The sequence below is a fragment of the Leptinotarsa decemlineata genome, unplaced genomic scaffold, assembly GCF_025532065.1.
Source record: "Leptinotarsa decemlineata unplaced genomic scaffold, Ldec_3_MD MMD2_tig00002974_RagTag_RagTag, whole genome shotgun sequence".
Lineage (NCBI taxonomy): Eukaryota > Metazoa > Arthropoda > Insecta > Coleoptera > Chrysomelidae > Leptinotarsa > Leptinotarsa decemlineata.
Window position 1 is genome coordinate 12,151,974 of NW_027412578.1, and position 8,609 is coordinate 12,160,582.

Below are 8,609 nucleotides of genomic sequence, written 5' to 3' on the forward strand. Positions count from 1 at the left end.
TAAATGGCCCCAAATAGAGAAATCGAGAGGATTGAGATTCGGGTATCGAGCGGGCCAGTTCTGTGGTCTTTCTCGACCTATCCACTGATTTGCATGTTTCAGTTGAATGCTGACAAAAATGGGCGGGAGCCCCATCATGCATAAAAAACATATCCCTTCTGACGCCCAAAGGAACTTCCTCCAGCAGTACTTCTCTTAAAAATTGAACGTATGCCTGACCATTTAATCGAGGAGGTAGAATATGAGGCCCAATTGAATCAACCCCAATAACTTCGAGCCACACGTTAAGAGAAAACTGTTTTTGATGAATAGTTTCGACAATAGCGTGAGGGTTTTCATCAGCCCATATGTGGTTATTATGAAAATTAATAATCTCGTCCCGAGAAAAACTTCATTCGTCTGTGAATTCTATCGTTTTCAGAAAGTCACAATTTGTTCTAATAATTTCCAGCATCCAATTGAAATATTCAAGACGGTTCGGAAAGTCTCGCGGTAACAGTGCCTGTACTCTTTGTAGATGGTAAGGGTATAAGAGTTGTTCCTTTAAAATTCGAAATACCGTCATATGATCAACATTTAGCTGTAAAGCAATCTTTCTAGTACTGGTAGTAGGTTGTTCTTCAATCAAATTAAGTACTGCTTCCTCAAGGTGTGGTTTTATTTATTTATTTATTTTATTTATTCTAAATTCGGGACACATACAGGTAAAAGAACCCAAACAAGTATCCACTAAAATACAGATTGTGCTAACAAAACTGGCGTTCAACAGGTAAATGATCTAAATGCTTAATCTAAAACATAAATGATTAAAAATTGAATATTTTCCTTATGATACTTTTATACATTTGTAAGGACATGGAGAAAACGTCCAAATTGGAACAGTATCTGTTGAATGAGTCTGTAATTCTATTTATTGGAGAGTTTTTCCCCACATTGGTGTTATATGTGGAAGAAGCTAATATTTATTCCTTATGTTTCTCTGGGGTACATGAAAGGACATCATTGCTATCAACTCAGGCGAGTCAATAAGATTCGTTAAAATTTTATAGCCAAACACTAGATCCGAAGTGATTCTCCGTTGTTCTAGAGGCTGAATGTTATAATAGTTACGGATTTGATTAATACTGTGAGTTACATAGACATTAGTGATTCGGTAATGAAGATGTCTAACAAACCTATTTTGCAGTCGTTCTAAACGCAATTTGAATGTATTAGCAAGGATTCCATATAATGCTAGCGAAATTCAACTTGCTATAAACAAATGCATAATAGATAGTTTTAATAGCGGCTTCGTTGTTGAAGTCTCTGCACATTTTATTGAAGAAACCTAGTGTTCTGTTGCTTCTATTTATGACATATTCAACATGGCGATTGAAATTCAATTTTGTGTCAAAGTATACTCCAAGGTCCTTGATATATTCTACTCTATTTAATGCAATACTATTCAACAAATACTGAAACAATATGGGTGAATGATTTCTATAAAACGAAATACATGTTCATTTTTCCACGTTGAGTTTCAGCTTATTCATATCACAATATATTACAAATCTAGCCAGGTCTTTCTGAATTTTTAAACAGTCTCTTATGGAGGTAATTTTTTTAAATATTTTCAAGTCGCCCGCATAAACAAAATATTAGAATAAAGGAAACAAGACTGTATGTCATTTATGAATACTAAAAACAACAGTGGACCCAGGTGTGAGCCCTGAGGTACCCCTGAGGTAACCACGAAGGGTCGACTTGAATCCATTGATGCTAACAAGTTGACTACTTCTCGATGGCGATGGCGATGGCGTACTTCTCGATGGCGACCACAATCCTGCGTTCTTTTGTCGAATGAACCATATTCTTGTAATCGTCGATGAAGTCGAGCAAATATTCTATGTGAAGGATGCTGCGTTGAGGATACATTTCAGCAAATCTTCTAGAAGCTTCTAACCCATTCCCATGCGACAGACCGTAAACGTAATGCATATCAGCCATTTCCTCATTCGTTTATGCCATTAAGAACAGAACAACAACACACAATTAGTATCAATTCAGTTTCGAAAATTCACACAATTCAATTCACAATTCAACAAATCCAATGGATTCGTTTGGGACACAAACGCCAAGTATTACCACAAATCTTTCGACATGTCCATAAGGAGAGTCTAGCTTTGTGTATCACTTTTTTCAAGTGAGCGTTCCAGGTGAGTTTTTCATCGAGGACAATGCCAAGATATTTCACGTCTGTTTCAAATGGAAAGTGGCAATAAATCGTCTAATTTTCTTCTCCTGGTGCGGGGGGATTATCACAGTTTCGCTGGGGTTGACAAAAAGTTAAATACAAGTATGAATCAATTGAACTGCAACAAGGAAATTTACCAGAAGCACACAGCTTAAGCTTTCACTAATTACAAACTAGTTTCATATTTTAATCTCAGGGATTGTCCGTTCAGTTCATCGCAACTTTCTCCCAACTTCAGCAGCAAACAAGAAGCCAGCTATAACGAGAGTTTCCGAAAACCTCAAAAAGTTAACGATGACATTGTTATGTCGCTAATTCCAGAAGTGTCATTTGAAAGTCGCCGAGATAATTTTATTCCACACTGCCTCGTTATCCAATCAGCATAACTGGATTAAAGACAAGGCAATTGCCAAGAACACGGTAAAAACAATGTTCTTTGAAAGATATTCTCCAGAATACCCAAACAGACAACCTTAATTTCATACGTAATGCAAAAGGAATATCGCGAGAGTCTGTAATTTCTGCACTACACTCAGTGATAATCAAATTGAGGAAGAACAAATTAGGGAGAGTTTCCTTTATGTGTGGGAGTATTGGGAGAAAGCAGAGGATCTGTAAACGAGGTTGGTTAATGAATCAGGAATGAAAACTTTTAGGGTGTTATGGGTATAATGAACCTTATGATGAGTGTCACCACTGTTTCGTGTTTCGTTTTACATTCTCAGGCGTGTTAAAACTGATCAAATTCTACATAATCAGAGTTCGGTGCAATAATTTGAGTCATATGACCTTCTAACTTGCGAATGCGGAATTGTTCCTCACATTCAAGAAAATATTCCAAAGGGTTGTTATTTTGTGGAAAATGTTCTTCTCGTTTGACCAATATGAAGTTTCAGGCAAGAACCACAAGTCAACTCTTATACTGATACATCTGACTGAAACTGGTGATTAGCTCGTTGGACAGACAAGCAGAAAAATATTTTTTCCAGTTAATACATACATTACAACGGTTATATGAGTTCACACTATGCACTTTAAATTTACGGGTTAGTTGAGCCAAATATCGCATAGATGTTTCAAATTCCTTTCTCAAGTATCCTTTGATATTATAAAAAAGCATGTTTGTGTAGCAAATTTTTGGAAAACATTTCAATTTTTTTACTGGGCATATTCTTGAAATTCGGTCGTAGAATTATAATTTGGTAGCTCAAATTATTCTTTGTCATATGCATATCTACGTCAGAAGAATACGTCAAAATATTAATTTTTTGTCCCCCGTGCATGTCTGTCCCTCGATGCGTGTGTTTCTTGTCCTCGAACATTCAATGCGGAGCATTCAATGGCCTCTTAGTTTCACCAATATAGGATTTTCTGCACTAACAGGGTATCCGGTGAATCCAGTTCTTGGAATCGCAGTCCGTCTTTGGTAGCCTAGTTTTCGTGAGGCTGCTAGGAATAGTGTTACCGGATCTGAAGCAGGTTCTGATGTTGTACTTGGAACCAATTCTTCTTATCCTCTCCGATAATTTTCTGATGTAGGGAAGTGCAAGCCGTCACAACGGCTTCTCTTCCTTGCGAGGCTCCTGCTGTCTTTCAGCCAAAGTATGTTCTACCATCGCTTCGGAGTAGCCATTCCGTTCGAGATCATTTTTGATGATGTCTAGTTTCTTCTCGAGACCTTCCTTCGTATTACAGAGTCCGAAAGAACGGTCTGATAGAGTCTTGATGATTCCTCTTTCAGTCGATTGATGGTGTTTGGATTCATGGTTCAAATACCATCTCGTGTGAGTGGGTTTTTGGTATACAGATGTTTTCCACTTAGTGTCGGTCCTCTTCACCAATACGAGTAGATGGGCTATATGAGTTCTGGCCCATTCCTTATGGAGATTCATATGGGAAAACGGTTAAGGTTCATTCTGACATTTTTGGTTTCTTTCAAGGTCACGCGTACAGCAGTGTTATCGCGGTTTGGAAGATAACGATTCGAGCGCGTTTGGAATGAGAACAAATACATCATTATTTTCCACGCTGACATATTTGAGACACCCCGTACATGTTTTTTTTCCCTAAACGATGGGACACCCTGTATGACAGCTATGTTTTTTTTCTATTACGTTGGCAACCATGTTTTTTTCTTTAACGCCCGTGGCCATGTTTTTTTCTTCAATCCGATGTTTCGTTCATTATTAATATTGAACCGTTATTTTTGTAATTCCACCGCGCCCTTATCTATCAAATGAATCTACTCGATGCTCATTCCATCCTTCTATGCGTCGATCACGTCGCACACGTCTCTTTCCCACTCGCTACCGTAATTACGTCGCCTACAATGCCCGTTACATTGCCGCCATGTTTTTTTTCTTTAACGCTAGCAACCATGTTTTTTTCTTTGATACCTTGTATTTGTTCTCATTCCAAACGCGCTCGAATCGTTGTCTTCCAAACCACGATAACGCTGCTCGATTCTCTGCCGTACGCGTGACCTTGAAAGGAACCAAAAACGCCAGAATGGACCTTAGGCGTTTTCCCATGTAAATCTTCATAAGGAAAGGGCCAGAACTGGTGGTGGACTTCCTTTCTCATTGTGGAAGTGATGATGGAAGGTCTTATGCTGTTGATGTGTTTCAGGAAGGCGTATAGTTCAGTATTCCCATGGTTCCATATTATGAGGGTGTCATCAACGTATCTCAACCAGACACGGGGTTTCTTGTAGGCTTCTTCAATAGCCAGAGTTTCAAACCACTCCATGTATATATGTTGGCTATGACTGGTGGAAGTGGCGATCCCATTGGCAGTCCCTCATCTCGTGTAAAGAATTCGTCCTTCAGTTGAAAACAACAGTTTCGTACACAGCATCCTAGTAATACCATGATTACTTCTATAGGTGAATTCGTTCTATTTTTCAGGTCCCCGTCTTGGAGTGCTTTTTCGACCGGAACATTGGTGTAAAAGCTTTTCACGTCGAAACTGATTAGTTGATCTTGCTATTCGACTCAAATTGCCCCCAGTAGTGCGACAAAATGCCTTGAATTCTTCACAAAAGATGATGTTTTTTGTATGTATTATGGGGAAGTAAAAATCTAGACAAGTTTTGAGTATCCAAATCTCTGAAGCTGATGATCGATCTTAGCGAAACGTCCTTCTTATGGATTCCATACAAGTGAAGGGGCTCACTGTGGTGCAGTGTCAGCGATGATCTCTCCTTTTCCGAAAAATAGACTTGGTGTCTCTTCAAAATCTGGCACAACTTCCTTTCAATTGATGCAGTAGGGTCCCGTACGATCTTCGTGTGTTGTTCTTTCTGAAGAACCTTTTCGATCTTCTGTTCGAAGAGAACAGTATCCATCACCACTTGTGGATTTTCTCCACCATCTCTGGAGTCAGTCATTTGGTCGACCACTACGATGCTCGTTTCGACAGCTCATACGGCCACGTTCAAACTCTATATTTTACTGTTGTAAACGAAGAAGTAGACTCACATAGAGTAGAATCCAGTTCATCTTTTATATTGGTAGGGCGTAGGCCTTTCACATAGAACTAAAAAAACCCTGTGAAGCTGCTCTATGCCAACTAAGTTCTTGGTTCAATCAAATCACTCTCTATTTTAATGCAGACAAAACTAACCTTGTGAAATTCCATAGTCATCAGAGGGAATTGGTAGATGCAGATATAATTTTAAATAATACACATCTGCCTATAAATAATAGCTATAAATTCTTAGGATTATTTGTTGGTTCACATTTTGATTGGAATGAACATTGCAATCTCCTGATTTCCAAACTTTCATCCCTCCACAATATGTTCAGTTGTTTTGACACAGCATCTATTAATAAATTCATACCACACACAAGTAGAGAGTCGACTAAGGTATGGTATTGGCTTATGGAGAGACTCTACACTGTCGAATCACGTCCTCGTATCACAGGAAAAAATCATTAGGTGTATTGCTGGTGTGAAAAAAGATTATTCTTGTAGAGAAATTTTTGAAAGATTTGAAATTCTGACCTGAACAGGCCTCTACATATTCGAAATTTGTATTTGTGTTCACAAATAAGGATTTGTTTTTCATAAATGAAGATTTCCACGAATACAACACACGTCGTAAGGATGATTTACGATTACCACTGTCTAAACGCAATATTTCCTATGAAGCTCCAGCTCGAATCAACGCAAATATTTTCTACAACTTACCTTCCTCTATCGAAAGCTCAAAACATGAACCTATTTTCAAAAAAGACTCAAAGGATACCTGGTTGAGAAATGTTTACACTCTTTGAATGAATACTATTAACTTGAACTTTTATTTAATGCCAATCTGTTTTTCATGTAAGTCAATATTCTGTGTACTATGTATATGCATATTTATTATGTGAACATGTTTTTCATAGTATTATGTATTCCTTAATGTATTGTTATTTTCCTTGTGTACATTCCATCATCTAAATCCAGACCGTACGTACTACCATGCCGTTGATTTGACTTGATTTGATTTTACTTGACTTGACTTGACTTGACTTGACTTGACCTGACTTGACTTGGCCTGACTTGACTTGACTTGGCCTGACTTGACTTGACTTGGCCTGACTTGACTTGACTTGGCCTAACTTGACTTGGCCTGACTTGACTTGGCCTGACTTGACTTGGCCTGACTTGACTTGGCCTGACTTGACTTGGCCTGACTTGACTTGACTTGGCCTGACTTGACTTGGCCTGACTTGACTTGACTTGGCCTGACTTGACTTGACTTGGCCTGACTTGACTTGACCTGACTTGACTTAGCCTGACTTGGCTTGACTTGGCCTGACTTGACTTGGCCTGACTTGACTTGGCCTGACTTGACTTGGCCTGACTTGACTTGGCCTGACTTGTCTTGGCCTGACTTGACTTGGCCTGACTTGACTTGACTTGACCTGACCTGACTTAACTTGACTTAAATTCACCAGAAAAGTTCGAGAGTGATGGCTGCCAAACGACACAGCGTCTTCAAATTTGAAATGTATACTTCATAGATCATGTACTTTCTAATACCTACAGTGATATTTTTCAAACTACCGCTATTTCTAGGTCAGGCCAGATACTTCTGGATCCACCAACGTACTAGATATGAAAACCTCCGTTCGAAACGTTATCTGTGAAGTTTTCGGCTAACAAACAATTACTACGTACATAATCATTGGCCTAACAACATCACCTGAATTCAGTGGCTCTGGTTTTCCTCAAGAAGCTTTTCCAAGAAAATGTTTTGCAACTTTCCATCAGAAATCGTTGATGTGTATATCTACAAGTAAAAGTGTACCCTGTTTGATGTGAGGAATTAGTCCACCTCATCTATTAGCAACATCAAAATATAGATTGCTACGTTTTTGACCGCTTCTGTATACAAGTTAACCCCGGCGTCGTCGGAAAATCCCCTCGGAGATTAAACAATTAAGATAAAACATCGTAAATTTGAAGTTGAAAACAAGAAGTCACGAATTCCGACAATAAGCTGCCAAGTAGAAAGAAAGAAGACATCCCCACCATTAAACTGAATTGGAAGAGAAACGTGCCCTGACGACTGCTCCAAATTCTCATGCTTCGTGAGACTCACTTGAATTCGATTCTGTTGATCAAAAAGGACAAACATTGTGCGAATCATTAGCCGGAGCGTGGCGCTTCTCCTTCCGGAATAACAGGGATGAGTCCGTGTGAGGATATTAAACCGATAAATGTCATTTGGCTGGATATAATTTTGATTGAAACAGTGACAATTATTTGGTTGGTACTGATTTCCATAATTCCATGATACATATCTTTTATCTGTGTTCATATAGAAGTATTTGTTTCGAAAGAATTTTTTTCTTTCGTGTAATTCAATGTTTATATGAAAGTAGTTGTTTCAGGAGGAATTTCAGATGGAATAAGAAGTAGAAAGCCAAAAACTTTCTTTCCCAAATCTTTTAAGACTTGTGTGCTTACGACCTAGCGATGGTGGTAATTGTTTGAAAAATATCACTTTATTATGTGTTTTTTTCGTTAACCAGCTATCGCAGTGATTCCTAACACAGGTTGGACGATAGCAAGTGAAAATAGAGCGTTCAGCCTGGGGCTTGAACCATCGACTCACATATCGACCGATTAACTGATTGAACAAAGCACCTACGTCGAACCGCTCGGCTACCGACTGACCTAGGAAGTACAGAATATATAAAGCATGAAAGTTTTTGGCTTTCTACTACTCCATCTTGATACAAAAATAGGATTAGGGAATCTTCCAAAGAAAGAAAGGAAGTAATCAATTTGAAAATAAGTAACTTTATACACTGAAAGTAGTTGTTTCATGAGGACTTCCTTTCAGTTTGTGTCTGAAAGTTACTTCTTTGCATGATCTACACAT